Source organism: Nyctereutes procyonoides, unplaced genomic scaffold (assembly GCF_905146905.1).
Source record: "Nyctereutes procyonoides isolate TBG_1078 unplaced genomic scaffold, NYPRO_anot_genome, whole genome shotgun sequence".
NCBI classification, from domain to species: domain Eukaryota; kingdom Metazoa; phylum Chordata; class Mammalia; order Carnivora; family Canidae; genus Nyctereutes; species Nyctereutes procyonoides.
Window position 1 is genome coordinate 4,320,772 of NW_026575024.1, and position 24,539 is coordinate 4,345,310.

At 55.6% G+C, this 24,539-nt stretch overlaps 1 long non-coding RNA gene across 2 annotated transcripts in view; it reads left to right on the forward strand.

The window, feature by feature from the left end:
• Nucleotides 1–21,287, forward strand: part of LOC129497854 (uncharacterized) — a 47,110-nt gene extending 25,823 nt beyond the window's left edge. Inside the window, exon 3 of one of the 2 annotated variants that reach the window (XR_008662004.1) lies at nt 21,181–21,287. This is a non-coding gene — a long non-coding RNA (uncharacterized LOC129497854). Of the gene's footprint in view, nt 1–4,658; nt 8,134–21,180 lie in introns of those variants that run through there. The other variant, XR_008662003.1, reaches the window with a different exon arrangement.
• Nucleotides 21,288–24,539: the final 3,252 nt, after the last annotated feature.

The following is a 24,539-nucleotide window of genomic DNA, read 5'->3' on the forward strand; positions in this document are numbered from 1 at the left end:
GCCTGTCTTCTCCTTGTAGGGACAGGAATGGGCTCCAGCGGATGGTACACTTGACGGAGGAGCCAAATTAAGATTGGCGTGATTGGAATAGAGGGTTCTGGTGGCCCGATGTTCTGGGTCAACTTACGCTTTTACTGGAAGCACGGGCATGTGCAGGCCGAATGAGGCAGTGGTATTTAAACAGCTGGGGGTATTGGGTTCTATATGCCAAGGCTGGACAGATATTTTTAAATGTCACAGGCCAAATGGAAGCTCCGTTGGCAGCAGGATAGAGGGGCAGGGGGATTTGGAGGACACTGCACTACCATGGCTAGATATGGTCAGGAGAGCTGGGAAGGATTAGTGCCTGGGAAGGAGCCCAGCATGTGCAGTTCAGTGAAGAGGTAGCAGGAGGGTCATTTGAGTAAGCGGTAGGCGCCGGCGGGCCGGGGCGGGGGCGGACGGAAACGTGGGGAAACGCCAAGGACAAGTGTGGAGCCCAGAGGTCAGCGGGGTTGAGCCCCCTCGCTCGCAGGAACGGCCCCAGGGAGCAAGCCTTGTGGGTGAGGTCCCTGGTTCTGGTGTCACGCGGAACCGAGCGCCAACCTCAGCCCCCCGCTGTCTGCCCCGCGCCCCTGGGGGCGCCTCGATGGCCTGCCCAGTCGGTCTCCTGGTTCACGAGGAAGGAACCAAGGCTCTGCGCCCTTAAACTAGATGAGCAGCCCCTGACGCCCAGAATAAGTCCCGAAACGGTGGCCGCTATTACTACCGGCAAAAACTGATGTCGGGGAAAGCCGCCCGCCCTTCTGGAAGGGACTTGGAAACCGCCCGGCTCGCCCATCCCCCCCAGAAACAGCTTGTGCTTCAACCGCACACAACAGTTTTCCTAAGTCTCCATCATGGTAGCCGCCAATGTTTAGGGACTAGGAGATGCTCCCAAAACTTGGAGGTTGACTTCCCCTGGCCCACTCCCGGGAGCCTCTAGCCGCCCGGGGCCCTGTCCACAGGCGGCCGTCGCCGAGGGGCGGCCGCCCCCTGTCGGGGAGCCCAGGACCGCCACCGCGCTGGCCGCCACCTGGCCTCGTCACTCATCTCTGAGCAGGGCCTGGCCTCTGTAGGCATTTGCACTTGCTCTCCGTGCAGTGAAGTGGACCTATTATTATCTCAGAAGGGGCGAGGGCTGTCAGAATTAGCCACCCAACTGCTGGCTGGGGCCTCCTTGACTTTGCCATGACATTGATCTTGGGAGACCTGGGCTCATGGGAGAGCGCGGAGTGGCCCGGCCTGGGAAGGGGGCAACGAGCTCGCACGAGGGCCTCTGGCAGGCCCCTGGAGGCGGCTCGGCTGCCGGTTTCCCTCGCTGTGGCCCCTCGGTAACCTGAGTAGGAACACCACAGGGTTAGGGCAGTGTCTGTGGCCATGCCAGCACCCGTGCGGCTCCGGGCCTCTCAGCCACGAGGATGGGCTTGGGGAGGCCTGGGGAGGCCGGAGCGGGTCTGGAACCTGGATGTGGCTTCCAGAGCGGAGGAGGAAGGCAGGAGGGTGGGGGGTGGTGCTCAGGGGGCTCTTGGGGCCCTTGACTGGGGCTGCGCAGAACCTCCTGTTTATCCAGGCCCCTGGGAAGAACCCGAGGCAGCCGTGGTGCGGCTGGGCCGTCGGGGCCCCAGTGTGAGGGCTGGGGAGACCACTCCTCTTCTGAAGAACCACGTCTTCTGTGGGAGAGACGCACACACAACCAGCCTCACGCTTGGGAAAGCCCCAAGCTTGCTCCTGACTTGTTTGCTCCTTTATTGGGTATGTCTCGTGGTGCCTCCCGCATCCAAGGCATTAGGGAAATACAGTAATTCATACAATCTTCATAGCAACTTCCCCGGGGACCTGAGGCACCCGGGTCAGATAGCCTGTGCAAGGCCATACAGCTGGACGGTGTGGAGTCAGGATTCCAACTCCAGAGCCCACCTTCTGAACCGCTGCTTAGGGATGGGAGGGGGGAGCTCCAGGCAGGAGTCTGAGGTGGTGCTGGGGCTGAGTCAGGAGCCCCTGTGTCCCCGTGTGTCGCACACTAGGAGAAGGGCTTGGGGTGGGAAGAGCTGGCTGCAGGAGTGAGAGGGAGGGGATGGGCTGGACCAGGGCCAGGGTCTGAATCCACCACCTCTCCGCCCTCTCTGCTACTGTGTGGAAGAGGCATTGCCAGAGGCAAGAGGAGCAGCTGGGAGACCAGCTGGTCCAGAGGAGGCCTGACTGGTCCCGTCAGTGGGGATGGTCAGCGGGGATGATGAGTATGTTTGGGATGCATTGGGAGGCTCACAGTGCTTGCCTAAGGATGTGCTAGCGGTGAGAGGTCAATCTGATTTGAACAGAGCTGAGCTGGGGTAGCTGGGGTCTGATTTCCTGACGTGGTCCAGTCTGAAGGAGGCTTTCGCTCTGAGGCCTGTTTCTTGACAGCGTAGAGGAGGGTCCCTGTTACTTCTGGAATGTTTGTCAGCCTACGGTCAGAGCTGGTTCCTTCCAGCCTGGAGCAGACATGGCCTTGGGGCAAGGTGGCCTTGGAGCACTGACTGGGGTGTGGGATGTGACTATTAGAGTGTGGGCAGGCTGAGGGCAGACGCCAGTGTGTGCATGGTGACCCGATTTCCAGCAGTGCCTTCCCTCTCACCTGCACTTCTGGAAGGAGCAGTAGGACCTGTACATGTGGAGTTCCAGAGACTCCCCATTTTCACTCTCAGGTAGGGGAGGACAGTGAGCCTTGAGAGGTCAGTGCCTGAAGCCACGCCTCACGTCCCATGAAAATGGTCAACTAAGTGGGTGTGTGGGTGACCATGCTCAGTGTGGGTGCACTGTGAAGAGGTCTTCCATGTTGGCTTGGAGCCCTGCCCTCCGTCTTCCTCTCTTTGGGTGATCAATGTTCCCAGGGGCTGGGACCGTGCCACAAAGTGCCCCAGTCCCTCACCACTAGGTGGCGCAGCTGCAGTAATGATGTCGACTGCTCTCCATGCCCCTTTCTCAGGAGAGTCCCTGGGGTGGGGGTTCCTATGGTCCCCTTGGCCCAGGGGACCTCTCGGACCTGCTCTGGACCTGGCCATGTGGTCTCAGATAAGTGGTGGCATCTGCATGTGTTTCCTTGTCTGGAATGCCAGTTGGGTACAGAGACGATGGGTTTTCATCGGCGCAGTCATTCGATGGTGAACGAGGCCACGAATTCAACTGCCTTGTGTCTTCTTGGGTTCCCTAGCCTCTGTCCCTGCTTGAAAAGATCAACAGGCCCGCCAAGTTCTGTCTCCTTCCTCTTGCCGACCAGAAAGATGTGAGAGAAGGTTTGACTTGAAATCTTGACTCCTTGTGCTTTGCTCTTGGCTGGCCGAGGCTCTGGGGTCAACTGTGGGTGGATGATCTAAGATCATCACACAGGAAGGCCTTGGAGAATGTGGCTCGCGGCTGATTTCGTGAACCACCCGTTCTCTCTCTTCAGAAAAGGGGCCACGTTTCCAAAACCATTGCTGCTTCTCTCTCAGATTGACAAGAGACAATAGTCTAGAGATTGCCTGTAAATATAAGTTGCTCTGATGGCTCTTCTGGCCATTGGAGGAAAGATCAAGTAGAAAAGCCCCCTGAATGTGACCTTGGGGGTTGTGGTGTGTGTGCATGTGTGTCTGTGTGTCTGGCTTTGTTTATCCTGTTAACCCTTCCCCTTTTCTGCTTTCTTTCTACCCCAAGTCTATTTGCTGTCGGGTGTCCTTGGAACCTCCAGCAACAGTGTCCCCTTTGAAACTCCAGCACCATTGAGCCTTGTTAATGCCACCTCCTTGATTTGACATCTTAATGCTTCAGACTCTTCTCCATGGGCGTTTACCCTTTGCTCTCTGAAGGAAAGGTCAGCTAAAAACATAGATTTGTGTGAACAAGGTCTTAGGAGATAAAGACTGATCTTTGCCAGCCATTCTTAAGGGTTTCTAAGGCACGTTCTCTGCAAATGTCGGTTGGGAGTTGAGTCATTTGTAGCTTTGAGCACAGGCCGGGCGGTGGCCCCTTACAGACACTGCGCGTCAGAACTCACTTTGGGTTCGCCACCGGGCTTCTGTAAGATGGCTTGATTAATTCACAGTGGCAACCCCACCACCCAAAGCCACCTGAAATGAGAGGATTTACTGTACCAGTTTACTGCCAAGACATATCAGGTGAAAGCAGGGAACTCCAGACCATCTGTTAAAAAAAAAAATTAATAACGGAACATCCACAGAGCAAACACTTTGTACTGCTGCATAATAAATGTGGAATGCGGTGACCTTGGTTGGGGTGGCCATGGGCCTGTCTCCCCACTATCTGCTTGTCTGGGGCGCCAGGCTGTTAGGTCTGTGGTCTTCTGCCCCCCCGAGGAGAAGGTCCCACTCAGAGTCCTCTTCCTGCTCTGGGTGCCGTCGTCATCTTCTCACTATCTCCTCTCGGCCGCAGCGAATGTTCTAGGCAGAACGTCCAGGCTCCCGTTGACACTCCTCACCCTCCAGTGCCATCGGCCTAGAACCACCGAAGTCGGCGGCGGGGGTGAGCCCTGGAGCAGGACGCGGGGCGCACGGTGGGCTGAGGGCGGAGGGCAGGCTGCGCTCCCGTGGTTTTGCACCACCAGGAAGGACCAGCCTCCTGCTTCCCCAGGAGTGAACTGACAGCTCCTTTTTGATTTGCAGCTTTTGTTCAGAACGAGGCAGGGGTTCGCCGTGGTGGCAACACTCAAGTTAGGCCATTGTTCATAGACTCTTCTCCTGGGGCCCCGCACAGAACAGCGTCGTGAGCACGCACCCGCTGCTCAAATCAAGGTGGCGACAGAACCTTCAGGGAGAAGCCTTCAGAAGATGAACTGCTGAGGCCGGCTGTCAGCGCGTGAGGCCGAGACAGAGCCGTGATGAAGTTCCTCTCCGTGGTGCTCAGAGCCTGCCGCCAAGGCCCCTGCAAACCCACGTTCAAAGGCCGTTTCTTCAAAGTCAACAGCGCTGCCTTTGAACTGGGATGGGGAGCGGGCGGTCGGAAGGCAGGCTTCCATGCGCATGTTTGAGTGGAGTCCATGAGGTTCGTGGTGGCATTAGCCCTTGGGAGGCAGAGAGGGGCCACCGGTGTCCTGTGCCGTCTCTGTCCACCTGGGGCCACCAGAGGTCCCCGTGCGGGGCCGGGCCGGGAGGGGTGATGAAGATGAAGGGCTCTTCCGGAGGGCACCCCCCAATCCTGTTGTGCTGGATTCAGAGGGTTGGGTGGAGGCTTTCCTGAAGGGCTCTGAGGAGCGCTGCGCCCACTGGCTGGGCTGTACTGTCAGGAGGCGGGACATGGGGAGCCTGCCCCCCCACCAGCGAGTCCCCCACGCGGTGGCCTGTGCTACTGTTGTTCTGCCCCAAGCCTCCTGTGGCTACCTGCAGTACAGCCCACCCTCTGAGCTTGGCCTTGACCACCAGCATTGCCCCCAAATGTCCCCAAATGTTCCACACGCTGTTCAGCCCACAGTTGCCTGAAGACCTGCACCTGGGCCTGCTCTTCCTCTCCTGGGGGCCAGAGGGGTCTTTCTCACCCTGGCTTCCCACCTGCAGGGAGCCCCCTGCCACCCAGCTCTCACAGCCCCCATCATCCCTGTAGTTTTGCTGGTAATGTTTGCTGCCCCTATTCTAGTCCGAGAGCTTGTGGGATGGGGGCCAGAGCTGTCCTGGGGATTACTATGTTCACCAGCCAGGCCTTCTCCCAAGGTGTGCAGTGGGTGCCTAATAAATACCTGAGCTTGAGTAGAGTAGACGTCTTTCTCTTTGTTCGTTCTCCATAGAGCCCTCCCTGCTCGCCTCGCACCCATGGCTCCCTCGCCTTTTCTCTGGTTCCCTGGAGCTCGTGGCTGCTGCTCTAGGAGCTCCGCAGGGAGCATGATGCCCGGGTACCCCCCCCCCGTCCTCTCCCACGGTCACAGGTGGCTCTCTTCCTTCGTGGCACTTACCATAGCGTAGAACTTACTTTCCTAATGCCTGGCTCCCCCCGCAGACTGAACCCCTGAGGGCAGGGCCTGTCTTTGTCACACACTTGGAACTAAGCAGGCAGCTGGATGGACAGCGCAGAAAAATTCAGACCCTTGGGACATGAAAAAGGCAACTGAAGGAGTGTCCCAAGTGCCGGGCGGCTTCCTGACAGTGCTCGGGCCGCTCTGGCCGCGGGCACTATGAGAGGCCGAGAGAGGAACGAAGGACAGGGCCTCTGCTCCCAGAGTGCAGCTGCAGGGGAGGCTCAGCATCAGCAGCTCTGGAGCCCGCGTCTCGGGGTGGGGGTGGGTAATGGGCCTAATGGTCCGGTTCTGGGGCCAGGCACCCCCACCCACTCCCCACCGCCAGCACAGCTGTAATGCCAACCGCCACCTGCTTCTCTCGCCTGTAGCTTTTCCTCCTGTCCCCAGCGAAGACCACATGCCCGTCCTTGCCAAGGCCAGCCTTCCTTCCTCGTGGCTTCTGCCCACTGTGACCTCCTCCTCCCTGCCGCCCGTTCAGCCGTGGGCACGCCGGCCCCGCCGAGCTGCACAGGAGAAGCAGGAGTCCCTTCGAGGCGTTCCCTCCGTGGGGAGTGGAAGGCTGTACAGGAGAACTAGGAATTAGGTAGCATGTTAGTGTTCTGTGTACCTGCACTCGGGCAGAACAGGAGGACAGGCTGCAGGTTTAATCTGGAGACCCCGCGCTCCCCACCCTGTGTCCAGGCCCTGGGCTTCCCCACCTTCCGCATCACTGATACTTGAGGCTGGCCCACTGTCCATGTGCGGACCGTCCTGGGGACGGTGGGTGCCTGGCCACACCCTGGGCCTCTGCCCCCACCAGATGCCAGTGGCTGCCCCTCTGCCCATCTCCAGACATCACCTGGTGTCCTGGGAGGGATCCCACACCCCACTGGGAGACTACAGTTAAGAGACTTACCCAAGTTTTACCTTGACCTGATGGGAAGAAATAAATCAGGACAAAAAAAGATTTCACATACCATCTGCTCTGGACTCGATCCTCCTGCCCCAGGGTAGCTGAGATGTGGAGTCTGTGCCCTTCCGCAGGTCCTGGTGTTGGAGGGCCTTTGATCCGACATTGCAGAAATAGCTCTAGATCAGTGTGCATCGTGGGCACAGTACACAGACGGATTTCCCAGCTCTGCTCGGGGCCCTGGGAAGCCCTGGAAGCAGGGTCACCCCAGCAGCCGCAGCCGTGCCCCACCTCGGACTTGGTCTCCGATGCCAGTATCTGGTGGAAGGAATCAGCCTCCTTGTTACAAGAGCTTCTTCCTGGGCTGAGGCGAGGACTGTGATGAGCCTGGAGCCCGGCATCATGGCAGAAAGTAAGGATGTGCTCAAAAACCAAAACGAGGGCCCGGCAAGGGACACAGGAGCCACCCGGAGTGCTCCCAGGGACCCAGAGTGGAACCATTTGACTCACAGGCTAGCCCGGGATTAGGATCCAGTCTACACTGTTGTAGATAACTGAATAAATAGAGGAATGCATGTGAGAGACAAATCTCTTGTATGGAGAATTGCAAAGAATTCATATAAAAGCCCCTTTAGAAGCGGGGACACAACTACCCACTGTGGGCCGAGGTTCACATCTCCCATTGACTGTTGGTCGGGAACACGGACCCAGGTAGGGCATGATGAGTAGCCTCCACGTCCAAGAGTCCCTCCTGAACCCATCGTCCCAATCCAAGTATGAACCCAACCCTGGGGACGTCCTACAAAATATCCACCAGCACTCCTCAGGATGGTCAAGGTCATTAGACACAAGGGAAATCCGAGAAACTCAAAGCCAAGAGGAGACCTATCAGTAAAATGTAATGTGTCCAGGAATGGATCCTGCAACAGAAAAAAAAGGGCTTTTGGTGAAACCTGAGTAACACCTGGAGTTGAGTTAATAATGTATCAATATTGGCTCAGTAATCGTGGCAAATTAGCCCAGCAATGCAACAATAGTAGGAACTGGGTGCTGGGCGCACAGAAACTCTGGACTCTCTTGGTAACTTTTCTGTAGATCTAAAACGATTTTAAAATGAAAAGTTTTTTTAAAATATAGGCACGTGTGGCCCAGTCTCATGAGAAATAGAAACTGAGACACCAGGCCTTCCTGGATGCAGGTCAGCACACAGAGAGAGAACTAAGGTAAAATCGCACCCACGTGGGCTCTGGATGCCCCGTCACCCCCCATCCTCATCTCTCTTCTCTCTTCTGTGCCCTGACTCACAGTATTGTGTATTTACAGTGTAAGGGGTTCCTCTTCTGCCTGAATGCAGGCTGCACAGTATGGGGGCGCTGCTCTACTCTGCCCACTGGTGTCCCTGCATGTCCTAGGATGCTGGCACCAGCAGGTGCACAGCCAGCATCAGGAAGAAGAGACAAGAGAGGACGGTCCCTTATGTGGGGGTGACTGGACAGGAGAGAGGAAGTTGGCCCGGATACCTGGTGAGGGAGAAGAGCTGGTGCCCGGGAGGCATCTAGGGCCCTGGCTGGGACCAGCGGGGCAGTGGGTAGGTCAGAGGGGTGGTGCTGAGCCCGAGGTAGGTCACAGGAGGGGGGTGGGTTTCTTGCCCGGAAGCCCTAATACTCCAGAGTGTGCACCAGGACCTCCCGGGAAAGGCCCAGGCCTCCTTGGGCTGGAACTCCTGAGCCTCCATGACCACTTCGGGCCTGGCAGGTGCTCTCCCCATGGCCCTGAGTCTGTGGGGTCTGGGCTTCCCAGCTGCAGGCCACGGTCTGCACAAGTTGAAGAAAACCCAGAACACACTCTTGGAGGAAGGAAGTCCAGGGCAGGGGCCCTGTCTGCCCCAAAGTATCTCCCCAAACTCCATTGACACTCTTCACTTTCTCAAAAGGAAGAATGTTCTCGTAATCAGGTGAATTGGGACTGATACCATCTTCTCAGAAAGAAGGTGTTCCTGTGTACTGGGCATTGGCACCTGCCTGTGAATGGGAGCCATCTGTGGCCTGTTCCTTCACAGCTAGCTGTGATGCCTGTGGTCCAGACCAGGGCCGTGACGGGGTCCCTGTCCCCTGACCAAGGCCGGGGTGGCTGTGGTGGGGCACCCCCCAACTTGGCTTTCCTGCGGACCATCCTCCTCCTGGGAAGAGGTCCGGAAAGGGCAGGGGAAGGGAAGTAGAGGTGCCCCCCCCCGGCCATCCCCAGTTCTCTGGGGCCAGCCACTACCCATCCCTCCCCACAGCAGTCTGAAATGACGTATGCCGCAGGGACGCAGAAGAGGACAAGATGGACGTGGGTCTGTGCATGTAGAGCTCAGAGCCTGTGACCCTGTGAATGACAGGGTCTTGGCCAGGAGAAGCAGGGAGGACTGCCTGAAGGAGGCGGCATGGACACGGAATGAGGAGGAGGTAGCCAGCTAGCCAGGCGGAAGGGAAGTGTGTGCCTGTGTTGGGGAGGGGGAATGCATGGGGTGGTCTTGACCCTCAGGACTCCCCCAACCTCCCCCCACCGCCCCAGCTTGGATTTTACTGAGAGGGCAGGGATGAGCCACTTGAAGCATTTTAGACACATTGACAATCCAGCTTGCATTTGGGAAAGTTCCTTCGAGAAGCCTGGAGGCGTCCCCCCCTCGGTCGATGGGAGCCCCTGAACGGGGAGAGGGCGCTGGCAGAGGGAGGAGAGAGGAGTGCCAGCCCCCCGGTGCAGAGGGGGCCCCAAAGACGCACAATGGGCACAGTTGGGGAAGGCGGTTTGGGCAGGACATGCGGCAGGTTGGCATCTCCTGCGGTCTTGGAGGCCCCCTTTATGAAATAGGGGAGCTTAACTGGCCGTTGGCCAAGTGCCCTCCCAGCTCGGGAGCCCGAGGTGCGGTGGACCCGTGCTGCTGCGCCCACCCGCCGCCCCAAACTTTGGGACCCACAGTGTGCGGTGCGGTCCCCTGTCTCTGATTGAACATTTAGCTGTCCTCCACCGCAGCCCACGTCCACAGCCGCCGGGTGCCCTTTCTGCATGGGTGACTCACCAGAATTAATGTTCATTTGATTTTTACTATAAATTACGCCTCACATAATTTCTCCATTACGGGCGGAGGACGGCTCCTCGGGAAGGCTGGAGCGGGCCATTTGGTCACTCCTGCCGGGGAGGCACTGAGTCATTCCTCCTCCCCCGCGCTGGCTGGTAGCGGATGGCCATCGCAGGTGCTTAATGGATGTGTCTCCCCAATCCACTAATGGGAGATGCTCACCTCGGTCCCCAGGAGGGGAGGAGAGGCGGGCAGAGAGTGCTGATACTCAGGTGCCACGTGAATATGGAAGACTGGGATGTTGAAGGTTAAAAAAAAAAAAAAGAAAATCACACTTCTAAAGATGGAGGGGACTCCCCTCCCGCCTTCCCTTCTTCTTGCCTTCCTTCCTTCAGATATTCATCGGCTGTGCCTCGGCCATCAGGGTGCTTATGGCCCAATGAGATTAATTGGATAATCACAGAAACAGGTGTCAAACTGCCACCAACGATGACGTGCAGCAGAGGGGGCTGGTCCCGACCCAGATGATGCTCTGTGGGGCCGAGATCCAAAGGACAGGGAGGCATTACCCGGCACAGGGGCAGACTGCATGTGCAAAGGCCCTGTGGGAGGGAACCACGGGAGCAGGGGGGCCCAAGGAAGGTTGGGCCACCTGGGAGAAAGCCAGGGTCTGCGCAAGGCCTGTGGGCCCTGGAAAGAACTGTACTTGTTACCCTGAGGCTGGGGGGTGCACTGATGTTTCAGGGAGTGGGGATCATTTTAGGAAGCAGCCAGGCTCTCCTGGTCCCACTGGGCTGGGTGAGGGGCGGGTGCTGGAGTCTGCATTTTGAGGGAGACCCAGGGGTGTGCATGCAGAGGAGGGGCAAGGGTGTGGGTGGGGGTGGGGAGAGCAAGGAGCCAGAGGCTTTGCACCAGCATTGAAACCATACGCTACTTTGTAAAAATCCGACAACCGGAGGACTGTGACTCATCCACCCCAATTCCCCCGGCAATGGAATAAACCAATTTGCTTAAACCTCCAACTGATCTCATACATTTGTCTTTTTTTTTTAATATCTAAAGCTCAAAAGAAACCAAAGTTTACACGAAAAGAAAAAACCTAGCACACTAGATTGAAGCAGACGTGTGCTTATCTGTTTTCCAAAAGAATTGAATTAAAAAACAAAGCCCACAAACAGAACCTCACGACGCTGTCTGCACCAGCCCCCTTGCTGCTCCTCTTGCCTCGGTGCCTGGAATAAATCACCCTGAAACCCTGCAGCCGGCCTCGTCCCCGAGGAGGGGCCAGCCTCCCTCTGGCCCTGGGGTCCCTGCCACCAGAGCCACAGAGCCAGGCACGTGGTGACACCACCCAAGCAAGGACTTCGGACAGGCCCGTGGGGTCATTCCCGGCACAGGCGCCCTGTCCCTGTTTCTGGAGACCTCAGGTCATCTACCTGCAGCTCTGACCTCATAAACATCACAGCTGGTCCCCGCCCCCTGCCCGCGACTCTGATGCTAAATACCAAGGGACACAACAGTCAAAACCCTTACTCTTTCCGCCCCCACCTTCTCTCTCTCCAAACATTGGGTATAAACAGAGCAGTAGAATCATGATTCCATTTATCTCCGGGGTTCTCAACTAGGGTCCGTTTTGCCTCCTCCCTCTGGGGGGGACATTTGGGTTCTCAGAGTTCAGGGATGGGGAGATGCTCTGAGCATCTAATGGGTAGAGGCCTGGGATGCTGCTGAGCACCCTGCCATGCCCCGGACGGCCTTGCAGCAGAGCCCAGAATGCGAGGGGCAGGTGGAGAGACCCGGGAGCGGCCAGCAGGGTGTTGTGGGTAAAGTACATGCACGCCCGCATGCAGAGAGGACTGGAAGGATTGGCACCAAAATGTCTACATTTGTTTATATCTCTTGCTGAAGGGATTTGGGTAATTTTTTATTTTTCTTCCTTATGTTTTTCTGTACTGTTTGAATTTTTTTTTAAGAACAATGTGCATGTATCATTTTTATAATCAGGAAAAAAACTGTTTTCATTTTGTAAAAATAAAAAAAAGGGGGGGTACTCAGGACTTATCGATTCTGATCCAGTTCTCCCACTAACTAGCTGTCAGGAACAGCTCTCTGGGAAATATGTCTATCTGGAGAGTGAGAAGAGCAATCCCTTCTTGGATTATATTATAGGAATATAAAGTAACATTGTCCTGGAAAAGCTCTCTGAGCTCAGAGGAGAAAAATTGTTGAGAATACGAAGATATTGCTTCTCTCATATATTTCCCCTCTGAGCTGATGTGTACATGTTTGCAGCCTAGACTTGAGGAGACGGGGGACTCAGTGAGGGTCTGAGTGCCAGAGACCTGGAAACAGAGAAGGGGGAGTGGAGACATCAAACACGTTTCCTGCCTTCAGGTGAGGGGACCGGGTGCTTTCACCTTTCAAAGACAGTGTTGAGGGACACCTGGGTGGCTCAGCAGTTGAGCGTCTGCCTTCGGCCCAGGGCATGATCCCAAGATCCTGGGATCGAGTCCCGCATCAGGCTCCCTGCATGGAGCCTGCTTCTCCCTCTGCCTACGTTTCTGCCTCTCTCTGTGTCTCTCATGAACAAATAAAATTAAAAACAAACAAACAAACAAAGACAGCGTTGAGTCCCCAGACCATTTTTGATGGTGTCGCACGGCCGGGCCAACCCGCTCGTTACTGACATTTGGGGTGGGGTAATGCACCGCTGCCAGGAGGCATCCTGGACGTCGTAGAGTACTTAGCAGCCTCTCTGGCCTCCGCCCACAGAACAGGAATAGTTCCCTCCTCGCCCAAGTCGTGACAACCCAAAGTGTCTCCTAGTTGAGGTCAAACAGTCCAACGTGGGAGCGCCAAGATGGGGACCTGCGCAGAACCACGGTGTGGGCTCTAACGTGGTGCTCTAACGTGAGGACCCCCAGAGGCGGTTCGGGCTCTTGAGCCAGAACCCCACGTGTGGCCGTATTTCTGAGTCACTGCCTCTGGTGTCCGCCTTCAAAAGTCTCCCTTTGTGCCTACCGGGCCCAGGGGAGCCCCTCACGAGGGGGGGCACCCAGAGGTCCAGGTGCCCCCACGTCTTTGGGACACGTCCCACGGCCACGAGGCCACGGCGAGGCCTGAGGCTGGGGTACCAGTGATCCTGCAAATACTGCCGCACGGGCAGGCCGTGCTCCAGCAGCCCCGCCAGTGGGACACCCAGAAGGAGCCCTCGTCTCTCCGGGAGCCCATAAACCCACCTCCTAAGCGTGAGGGGGCCTGGAGAGGGGCTGCTGCGGCCACTTTGCACACCCGTGCCAAAATCCGAAGCGCAAGATGAACTTTCAATTAAGTAAGATAAAACCAGTTTGGAAATTCAATATCTCACCTCCCTTCCTGTCTTTTTAAAAATCCGTAATTCATGGAGAACCCAATGGTGTGTGTGTGTGTGTGTGTGTGTGTGTGTGTGTGTGCAGCTCAATGGAATTCTCCATTTTTTTCCCAAAGATGGAGACTAGGAGAGGCCTGTTCTTAAATTGGAGGAAATAAAACCAGCTCTTTGGAGCTCCTGTCCCCAGACGTTGACCTCCTTGGTGGAGCCCTCCGTCCCACGAGGACAGGAACATCGCAAACACGTGCAAACAACGTTCTAAGGCTCCTGCTAATTGCACTGCCAGGAACTTCTCCTTCCGATGCCCTGCCCAGGCCGGGGATGATGAATACCCAGGTTTATTCATTGCCGAGTGGTTGGTAACAGCAACAGGCTGGCAACAACGTAGATGCCTGCCATCGAGGGCTGCTTAAATAAACCCCATTCCTCCCTTGCGATGGAATTACCATGTAGCGCTAAAAACAGAACCCGGAGGCTCATTGTATAGTGAGAGGAGATGCGTCATCACATTGTTGAAGCCACGGTGGGGAACAATGTTTATAGTATGCTACCATCTGTGTTTATAAGAAAAGGAAAAAATATACACGTATGCATTGGCTTGTATATACCTAGTGTGTCCCTAGTCTGGCTGGCTCCCAGGAGGGGGGCGGAGAGGCCAGAGAGAGAGAGGAAGGAGGCCACGGGACACCTCCCCGCACACCCTTTTGTATGTTTTGGTTTTTGAGAACCAGAAATAAGTGCTCAGAAATAAATACATGAAATTAAATTCCCTTTACAAAAAAAAAAAAAAAACCAACACAAACAAACCCCACACCGTGCTAATTTGTTACAAAAAACACACCATAGGGAAGGGATGGTGAATTCCTGTGAAACACGCAAGTGTGTCGCCTTGGGGACACCCAGGCTCCTCTCTGGCCCTCAGAATTTTTCCAAACTCTGCAGTAGTTCTCTTGCTTTGCCAATACTCTTTGGTGATACTTTGGTGTCTTCCACATTGTAACCCGACCACCGACACCCTCTAGTCGTGTTCTGGGACCCTCGTCCCCCTAGTCCCAGGCCCCTAAGCGAGGTGGTGAGGGTTGCTGTTACCACGTTTGAGAAGTATGGACTTGTTTTTATGTGTATTTCCTATTTGTGGCGAGTGATACAGATTTTTCCATTCACCGTGGTGTAGCGTAAAACATCTCTTCCAAGTAATTCATTTAAATAATGCAAGAGCAAAACAAAGTTAAGTAAGTAATGGCACAATAGCTAAGCCAGCAGATACGCAGAAGCCACAGACTGGAAACTTGGTGGGCTGAACTTTGGGGCACGCGGCTCCGTGCAGCATCCCCCCCCCGCCCCCAGCAAAGTGACTTTCCGTTCAGTGGCCTGGTCTCTTGGGCTCTCTGACTCGATGGGCTCAAGAAAAGAGAAGAAATAGGCACCTGCAGTGAGCTTTCCATTTACTCCGCGGAGCAGAGTTACATGTCAGAGACCCAGGGGAGGGCCTCCAGTGGAGAAGGGACTGGGTGGTTTCTCCTGAATTCTGGCAGAGTGGGACGAGGGCCACGTGTCGCCGTCACTGCTACATGGAGGCCGTGCTTCCTGGGTCCGTCGCTCTCCCGTTCACCTTGAAGATGCCCAGAGTGTCTGCTCATTTGGAGCTGGTTACAGCACGGTCGCCTTGCGTGGGCCTTTGCACACCTTTCTGGCGGTTATTCCCTCCTGGAAAGCCCCGCCAACCCTTCTGTCCAACTTTGACTTAGGCTTGAGCTTGGGAAAGGGAAGACCAAGACCACTCGCTTTAACCCAGATCAACACCTGCCGAGGGGGCGGGGGGCGCAGAGAGGCAGCAGAAGGGTATTTGCTGGGAGGGTAGGAGGCCACCTTCTGCAGGCCCCTGGTCAGGATGGCTTCGTCCTAGTTCCCACAGGAGGGGGAGAGGGCGTGGGAGGGAGGGCTGGGAGGCAGGCCCCGGCACGACCTGGGCCCGGTTGGCCACGTGTACCGAGACATGACTGTTTTATACACCAGTGTCTAATGAAGTTTGCAGGTGAATGTGAATGGAAATAAGAAGAAAATAATTATCCAAGCCGGGAAGCTGCTGAGGCTCTGGCAGCTATGATTTTGGTGCTAATGGAAATGTGGCAGAGGGAGGGGTGGCCAGAAGAAGAGGCCACACTTGTACTTTCCTGAACTTGAGGTTTCTGGTTCCCAAATATTCTGGGTGGGGGAGAGGAGATGCCAGCGTCAGAAGTAGGCTCCCTCTGTTCCTCGGCAGCAGGGGCAAGGTGGGAAGGAGTGAAGGTGGGATCTGACTCCGCAGACCCCAGAGGTGCTGGCTGCGAGGGGAAAGGGCCGGAAGGGCCCAGGCTTCCCGCTGATCTAGCACTTTTCTATCAGGTGGGGCACCACCCCCTTCCCCCCCCCCCGCCTCAGAAGAGGCTTGGTCAGGGAGGGACCCAGGGGAGGACAGGCAGGTGCCCATGGGGGTTGGGCTGGGTGGCCTGGGGGCCATGGCTTCTGAGGTGCCCTCTGGCCCTGCCCCTGAGCCCTGCTGCCCTGCCCCCATGCTCAGGTAAGATCCAGGATTGTTTTTACTAGAGGAAGGGGCAATCCTTCCTCCAAACGACATTTGCCGCCCAGGGCTTTCAATAGCTCCAGGCTTCTTGGCGGTGCCCACTTATTGTTTCTCAAAACCTGACTGTCCATTTGGGTCAAGCTGCGAGGCAGAGATAAGACTGACCTTGAGTGCTTAGGCCCCAGCCTGGGAATTCCACCGCCCAGCGTCCTCGTCCCCTCCCCCCTTTCCTGGAGGCTGGGACAGTCATGGAACCTACAAATGGGGCGACACCGACCACAGCGCTCAGCTTGTCTCCAGGGCCCCCCACCCTCTTCCTGGGGGTCTGCGTTGCTGCTGAGCTTAGTGCTGTGGGAAAGGACACCCATCTTCTCCATGCTCACAGACCTTCAGCCTTTGGGATCAGCCTTGGGTCTACAGGCAGCGGAGAAGCTAACCTGCCTCATCAAAGGCTTTCTTCTGTGTCTTGTGTGTGTGTGTGTGTGTGTGTGTGTGTGTGAGAGAGAGAGAGAGAGAGAGAGAGAGAGAGAGTAGGGGGAGGGGAGGGCTTGGCCACTCTGCTGGGAGACCTTTGAAAATACAGGCTCCCAGGCCCACCCCAGGCCTGCTGGTTCTGAGTCTCCTGGGGTGGGGTCCAGGGTCTGCACTCTTAAAAAAAAAAAAAAAAACCCAAACCAAAACAAAAACAACAACCGCTCCCCCAAACCAACCTAGGAGACACCGGCCTAAGGATAATTCTAAAACAGATTCTTCATTCAAAAGGATTCAGGCTATAGTTGAGGTTGAGCTGCGAGCAACTCACTTGATTTGCATGAGGGTCCGGGGCGAGAGAGGTTTCCACTTCCTCGAGACTTGCTCTCCGAACAACTGGAGGCAGTAATTATCCATGCAAAGTGAAGCTAAAATTTCAGAGAAGTATCTGGAGAATTCAAGTCAGAAGAAGCATGCTCATCTGAAATACCTAGATAATTAAAGAAAAAAATATATTCATTGCATAAAATCGCTCATTAATTCACTCCTCTGTGGGGGCACACAGCTTAAAAGCAGGCGCTTTGATTAATCCAAGCTATATTAAATCCTCAAGATGCTTTTTTCCCGCTCCCCCCTCCCTCCCTGTGCCTGGATCTTCATATTTCCTTCCTCTAAAGAATCATAAATAAAAGTTGTCCCTTTGCAAAAATGCATTTCAGGTTTGGCTTGCCGGAATAAGCCCTCAAGTTGTAGAATCAATTTGGGTGCACTTTTTCTTTTCTAAGTACACATTTTGAAATCAGATGCATTCTTTCCAGTTCACTGGAAATGCTAATTTTTTTTACATCACATTTCGAAGTTACATTGTGTGTGGCTAAGCGAATAACACCCGGCACAATAGCACTTCAGAAAGACTGAGGAGGAACATGATCCCAATCAGAGGGAGAGCCAGAGAAATGGTTAATTTCAAAGATAGGCCACTGATTGGGGAGAAGGACCTATAGAATTATTTATTTCCTTAAAAAAAGAAAGAAAGAAAGAAAGAAAGAAAGAAAGAAAGAAAGAAAGAAAGAAAGAAAGAAAGAAAGAAAAAGAAAGAGAAAACCTTGAACATTCAGAAACCACTTGGAAAGAACAAGCATCTAATCCTGACAGGTTGATTTTCAAGACCCTCTTAATGAAATTTCAGCACATCTGTTCTCCACTCATTCTCCTGCCTGGCTACCCAAGGTACCTTAGACCCAGCTCACTTCTCATGTCTGCCTCAGCCGTTTTATTCAGGTATAAGGGATTCCACTATTCCCCATCCCTTCGGCGGCTCCGGGAGGGGTAGGCCGACCCCACCTGGAGCGCCTCTTTCAGCAGGCCTGGGGGGTGGTGGTACAAAAACAGATGCCGAACGTGTGGATTCCACTGTGTAGCCTTGAGAAAACCAGCCTTTTAATGCATGTTGGCTTGAGCCCGAGTGTCCTCAGTGTCTTCCCAGAGATCAATATTAAATACTTGGCAGTGCCTTGTTTTACAAAGCTGGCAGAGCAAGGCAGAAACATCCGGTATCAAAAAAAAACCCTTTGTAGTATATACAGGAGATGGGTAACTATGGGCAGTTTTCAGGTGCTCTAGGGATACTCCTCTCCAGGCAATGAACACACCGATGGACTGATTGGTCGTCGGATTCGAGATTTTGCGGAGCAGTAAAAAAAAAAAAAAAAAAAAAATTATATATATATATATATATATATATATATATATATATATATAATTAGAGGGGAGATAGCCACTTTTTATTTTATGGAGAAAGGGCATTACAAAGCAACCACCTTCCAAGGTGCATTCTCCAGAAAGGGGGAGCATCTAGACTTTATTTTTTTTAAATATTATTTATTTATTTATTCATGAGAGACACAGGGAGAGGCAGAGACACAGGCAGAGGGAGAAGCAGGCTCCATGCCAGGAGCCCAACGTGGGACTCGATCCCGGGACTCCAGGATCGCGCCCTGGGCCAAAGGCAGGCGCCAAACCGCTGAGCCACCCAGGGATCCCCCTAGACTTTCTAAGGGCAGTGGGAGCTGGAAGCACTCAATCCCAGACCGACGTTTGCTGAGCACCCACTCTTGGGCTAGCAGCGTTTGAGGCCCCCGGGCTGCGGGGCGAACCGGGTCCTGCCGCACACGCTCCCCCTTGACTGGAGAGCGTCCAGCCCCACGAAGACCTGTCTGTGCCCGTTCGGCTCACCTTCCCGTGGAGCGGCCCCACACTCGGGCCGCCGTGCTATGCTCACTAGCGCCCTGCCGACCGAGTGCCTGCTTCTCCCCTGCAGCGGCCAGTCACACACGCTGTCGGGGTTGGAACGCGCCTGTGTCACAGCTAGCCAGGCTGGACGGCGTTGCACCAGAAGGGCAGCCAGTCAACCCACATCTCCAGGACGGCTGAGTGACAGGAGACAGGCGGATGGGGTGGCCCACTCAATTGCTGCTCCAGAACACCTCGAGAAAGCCACCACCCTGTTGGAGGTTGTAGGATCCCCAGGGACCTAGCTGGTGCCGAGGGCAGGGCCTGGCATCACAAGGAGAGTCGCCTGTGACCTCCCGTGCTGCCGGATCCCCTGCCCGTCTGTCACCTCCCCTGCTTCCTGCGAGAACGTCCTATGAGCCGTGTGGGCCACAGGGTCCTCTTCCACCAGCCGCAAAGGGCCATGCGGACCGGCTTTTGCTCAGGTCACTCAACCTTTCCTCCCCTGCAGGTAGCACGGAAGCAAGGGGCCCAGGCTGTGGGCGGGCCGGTGACTCAGTCATCACAGAAAGACCACTTGGGACCTGCCCTTATTCCTTCCCCAACAACTGTTTTCTTAAAAAAAACAAACAAACACCCACCTCCCAAACTGCTCAGGCCTCATTTGAAAGGGGGCAGTGGCAGCAGTGGGGTGGGGTGGACTCGGGGGCAAGGAGGAGACCCCACCGGGGGCGGGTGGGGGCTCTGGAGCAGGGCTTAGGTACACTGTGACCTGCCAGCTGAGAACGGTGTTTATATTTTTTTAAATGGCTGGGAAAAAAAATCAAAAAGATTTTTTTCTTGACACACAGAAATTATTTATGGGAACTGAAATTTGAATTTCCCATAATGTTTTATTGGCATACGGCCATGCCTGTGTGTATGTATCAGCTATGGCTGCTTTTGCTGAAGATATTTATTATCTGGAGCTTTGCAGAAAACGTTTGCCGAGCCCTGATCTAACTAAATCCTTGGATAGGCTTTCAGAGGGTTCCATGAATTCCTTGGAATTGTTGGCAGAATGGGGCCCAGGCACTTTTCCAGAAGAAAGCCCGGGGTTTCTATCAAACTCTCGAAGGGGTCCAGGTCGCCACAACACAGGGCTGCCAGTTAGCAAACTCAGATAAAGCATGCCCGGTGACACAGAATTTCAGAGAAACAACGGATACTTTTTCAGTACAAGTCTGTCCCATTTGGGAATCTGTGCTGTATTCTATGTGCCTCCTGACCAGGAGAGCATCCTCTCCCCACAGCCCCACTCTCACTCCCCAGCTGACCCCCACCTTGTAATCCCCCTCCTGGGGCTTCCCCACAAGGTTTCGTGAGCCGTGGAGAGGTCGAGTAAGAACATGAAGTTACATTTATTCCCTCTAAATCAATTTTTATATATTTTTATGGCCTAAGCTCTTTTGCGATTACAATGGAAATCCATGCTCATTATAAGAAATGAAATCCTTATAAATGAAGGCAAAGTACCCACGATCTGGCCGCTGGCCACTACCTGCCACTGCCCGCGAGGATGCTCCCCCACACCCCCCAGGCCCAGGGTTTTTGTGGGTGCCTGACCACATAGACATGATTCACGGCCCATTGGCTGACCTTGGCATCCAGCGCTTCTGGAGGTCAGGCTGATAGACTGGGTGGGCCAAGGCGCCCACGGTGAGTCATGTCATCAGCATAGACCATCAGGCATGACCCAAGACTCCCAGGTAAACACAGGCACCCTATCAGGACATCCCTAGGGCTTAGAGATCTCCTCCTCCCAGGAGCGCGGGCTAAAGGAAGACCTCTGTTTGGACAGGTGAACCCTTCCGGCCCAGTTACTTGGCATGTCCCCAGTTTAGGGTCTTGTAACCCTCCATGGCTGATGCAGCCTGGAGGCTGTGCCTGATCACTGTGCTGGCGCCCTGGGCCGTGCATCCCCTGGAGAGACCCCAGGGAAGCCTCAGGCTGGCAGAGCCACGTGAGAGTGGGAAATCCAAATTCTGTGCCCACAGTCCTGTCCTACTTGCTGTCATGTCATGTCATTCATTCACTCAACAAGCCTGAATTAAGGTCCTATAATATCCCAGACACTGGCCCAGGGGGATAGAGGGACGAGCAGGAAAGACACGGCCTCTTTTAGGGATTTTTACCTGCAGACTGGCTTCCAATGCCCTTCTGAAGGGAAAGGGAGTCACAACGGGGTGGTGAGCGCTGAGGACAATAACCGAGGCCCAGGGGTCTTGGAGTCTGTCGGGGGAGGCAGACCAGTAGCTGGATGGGGCGACGGTAGCACAGCAGGGAAAGGGCAGGGGGCCTTGGGACTGCACATGGTAAGCCGCTAAGCTGACCTCGGGGGCATATTAGGGAAGAAAGGCCACCTAGGAAGCGTCTGGTCTCAGGCAGCTGGGGAGAAGGACCCCTCGCCCTATCCTCACGCCTCACCCCAAGGCAGGTCATCTACCCTCCAAGCAAAAGGCTGTTTGGAGCAGAGAAGGCTAAGGTGAGGGGTGGCTGGATGTGGGGTGTCCATGGTACAATCTCGCGACTTTCCATTTGCCTCTGCATGCAGGCTGCTGGGGATGACTGGGGCTCATCAGGACCAACTGTACAGTCCATGCGGCAAATGGCCAGAGCCTGTAAACCTTCTAATTCTGTTGCTGTCCTGCTACCCCACAACCTCAGGTAAGTTGTTCCTGGGGAGTCGGACTGTTTGTTTGCCTGCCCGCTCCTACAAAGGAAAGTAAGCTGATGAGCCAGTTCTCACTAAAGTGTGGACAGCTGATAGCGGCTTACGAGGTTTCTCCTCCCATGGTACTACACAGAGTGGGTGCGATGGTTTAGAGTGCAGGAAGGGAAGGGTAAGGAGATGGGATAGTTGCTTTAAACCGTTTGAAGGCCAACTGTGTGGCTCAGGCAATCTGCGTGTCTCCGCTTAGCTGTGGAGAACAGAAGGAAGGTGGGAGGGTGTGAGGTACGAAGAGGCAAGTTTCAGTTTATTGTGCAAAAGAGCTGTACGAGATTACAGCTGCTCATTGACGGAGACAGAGGTCCCTGAGCATCCCCGGCACAAGCCCTGTAGTGTCCTGACAGGCTCACAGAACTCCATGGAGGTCCGGCCAAGCCTGGTAATCAGTGGGGCAGGAGCCCCAGGGAAGCGAAGGGAGTCGACCGCCCTAGTGGGAGGCAGAGCCAGAACTGGACACCCGGCTGCATCCAGAGTCCCTGCTCTTTATAGCTTCACCACCCCAAGTGCGATCCATGGGGCCGGACCCCCTGCACCCTAGACGCCCCCCGCCCCCGATGGTCGGGGTCTGCGTCTACACAGGGCCCCCCAGGGCACCGTTCTCAGCAGCTCTGCCCAGCAAGCAGAACTTCCTCTGATGATGGAGGAGACGGTCTTTGTCAGGTGCCGTCAGCCGCTACCAGCCACACGTGGCTTCCGAGCGCTTGAAATGTGGCTCATGTGACTGAGGAACAGATGTCTCGTTCTACTTAATTAAGACTGAGAATTTAAAAGCTAACGCTTGACTCGCTTATCGGAAAACTTTGAAGTTTGTTGGGAGCAATTTGGGTGCCGTGTATCTATCTGTGTTTTCGGCTTTAAATTTTACGAACTCTCAATACACATCGAGTACTTCTGTCGAGAACTTGGCGTCCAGATTGCAACACGTGATCAGAGCAAAACACGCACCAGATTTTGAGAACTTGCTACGGCGAAAAGAACGCGAGGTATCCCAACAGCTTTGCGTATCGTTGACCTGTTGAAATACTCACGTCTCGGGTGTTGTGAGCGGCCACGCGCGGCTCACGGCCCCACTCCTACCAGCAGAGTGGTCCCTGCCCCTGGAGGGCCGAGTGGAGCCCGGATTTCGAGGAGGGATTCCCACGCTATGGCCCAGAGACCTCAGAGGCCAGGGGTTCTTGGCAGGAAAGCCTCAGTTTTAAATATTTTACCCTGAGGCCTTGTCCGGTGGAGGGCTTCTCGGGTAATGAGGGGTCTCACAGGGGGATCCCGTTGGTGCCCGGGGATTTGCCTTGAGGATGGAAAGAGACCGAGGTGCTCCGCACAGGGTGGCCGCGCAAAGCTGAAGACCCATGCATCTCAGGTAAGCGAGGAGGACCGAGCAAGACATCCCTGGGGGCACATGCCACAGCGACCACACACTTGTCTTCTCAGACCGGCATCATGATAATAGTAACGGCTACAATCAGACCTTCATTTGTTGAGGGGGCTCCTCCCTATAAGGATTCAAGTCCTTTGCATTATCCTCATCGCCGTCCTGGAGATGAGGACCAGGCCCAGAGGAGTAGCACCCACTCCGCCGATGCCTGGATCGGGTGGTAAAACTGAAGTCCTAGCCCGGGCAGCGTGATATGAGAGCTTCGGCCTTCACAGCATGCGGCACGGCCTCCTCAGCAGGAGGAGGCGGGAGGCCTGCTGTGAACGAGGCCCATCTGGAGTCCAAACTACCAGGAGAATCGCCACGTCTGCAAACTGAGATGGTGCCCACGGGCAGCCTGGCAGCGGGGGCTCCAGGCCTCGGCACCCAGCTAGCGCGGGACACGCAGCTCAGTGCACGCGGCTTGCAGGGTTGGGGGGAAGCCAGGGGAGGGGCCCGGCCTCTCTGCACGGGCCGAGTCCGGGGCGCTCGCACCTGGGGGGCAGGGCTCGAGTGGCTCGCAGATGTGCTGGGGACTGCTTGGCAGGCGCTGCCCGTCCACAGATGACAGGTGGAGCTCCCAGAAGCAAACAACTTGCCCAAGGTCACAAACCCAGCTTCCCGAGCCCCGATGAGAAGCTGTCCATCTTGGAAGAAAGGGTCGGGACGAGTAATTGCCCACGCCAGTCTCTCCAGGGTGATTATATTCCCGCTCACCTTGGCGGGACGGCCCATCCTTTATCTCGCATCTGGTTCTGTGCACAGCCCCGTGACCACGCACTCCGGCGCCCAGGCCCTGGGAAGCCCGGGATGCATCTGTCAGACACGAGGGAGAGGAAACGTGCACACAGCCGGCTCCGTCCCCTGGTCCCCTGAAGCGACAGCAAGCCGCGGGACACGTTCCTTCCCTCTCGGTCCTGAGACTCCTCTGCCCGGGCGCGTTCCCGAGTTCGTCTGCTCGGAGTCTGTCACTTGGACTCAGCGACGCGTCGTGGCTGCCCCGTGGCCGCCCTGCACGTGCTTGCAGACCCGGGGGGTGTCAGAGCGGCCTCGGGGGTGCCGGCCTCCCCACCGTGCCTGGCGGGGTGCTCGGGACACGGGGCATGTGTCCTGCCGGCTTGTTAAGAACCCCCCCCAAACCACCCCGCTTTCCCGGTTTGATTTCCCTGACCGTCCTCAGAGGCAAGGAAACGGAGGATGCAATTCATACACTGTCGGTGAACCGACTGCTTCTCCGCCCACGACGCGGGCCTAGGAGCGCCTTCGGCCTGTCTCCGAGTGCTGCCCGGGGAGAAACGTCCCACGGCAGAATCTGCCCGACAGTTAACCAACAGCCATCAGGATCAGGCCGTGCTGGTCCATGCCTGGGGGCGCCTCCCAGAGTTTCCTTACTGCCCAGGAGCAGAGGAGCTGAGACCCCCCCACCCCGCGCCCCAGATGGCCATGGGGCCCCTCGCTGCACACTGTGGCTCCTTCCACAATGCATCCCAATCAGAACCTTATTGTATGATGCTCGGATGAACTGGGAAGTGCACTTTCCTGTCCAACAGGTTCGGGAGCCTCCCTCCGGCAGAGCCCGAAGGTGACATATGACCATACTTTATTTACCGGCAGACAGACAGAGCCCCTTGTTCCTTAGCTGCTAACAACCCGAGGTCGTTCATCACCGGCTTGGGCCTTTTTGAAATTCACCGAGCAGCGGGCATCTCTTTAAACTCCGGCACGTAATGCATTTTAAAGAGCATTTTCTGCACAGATCCATTCGCTT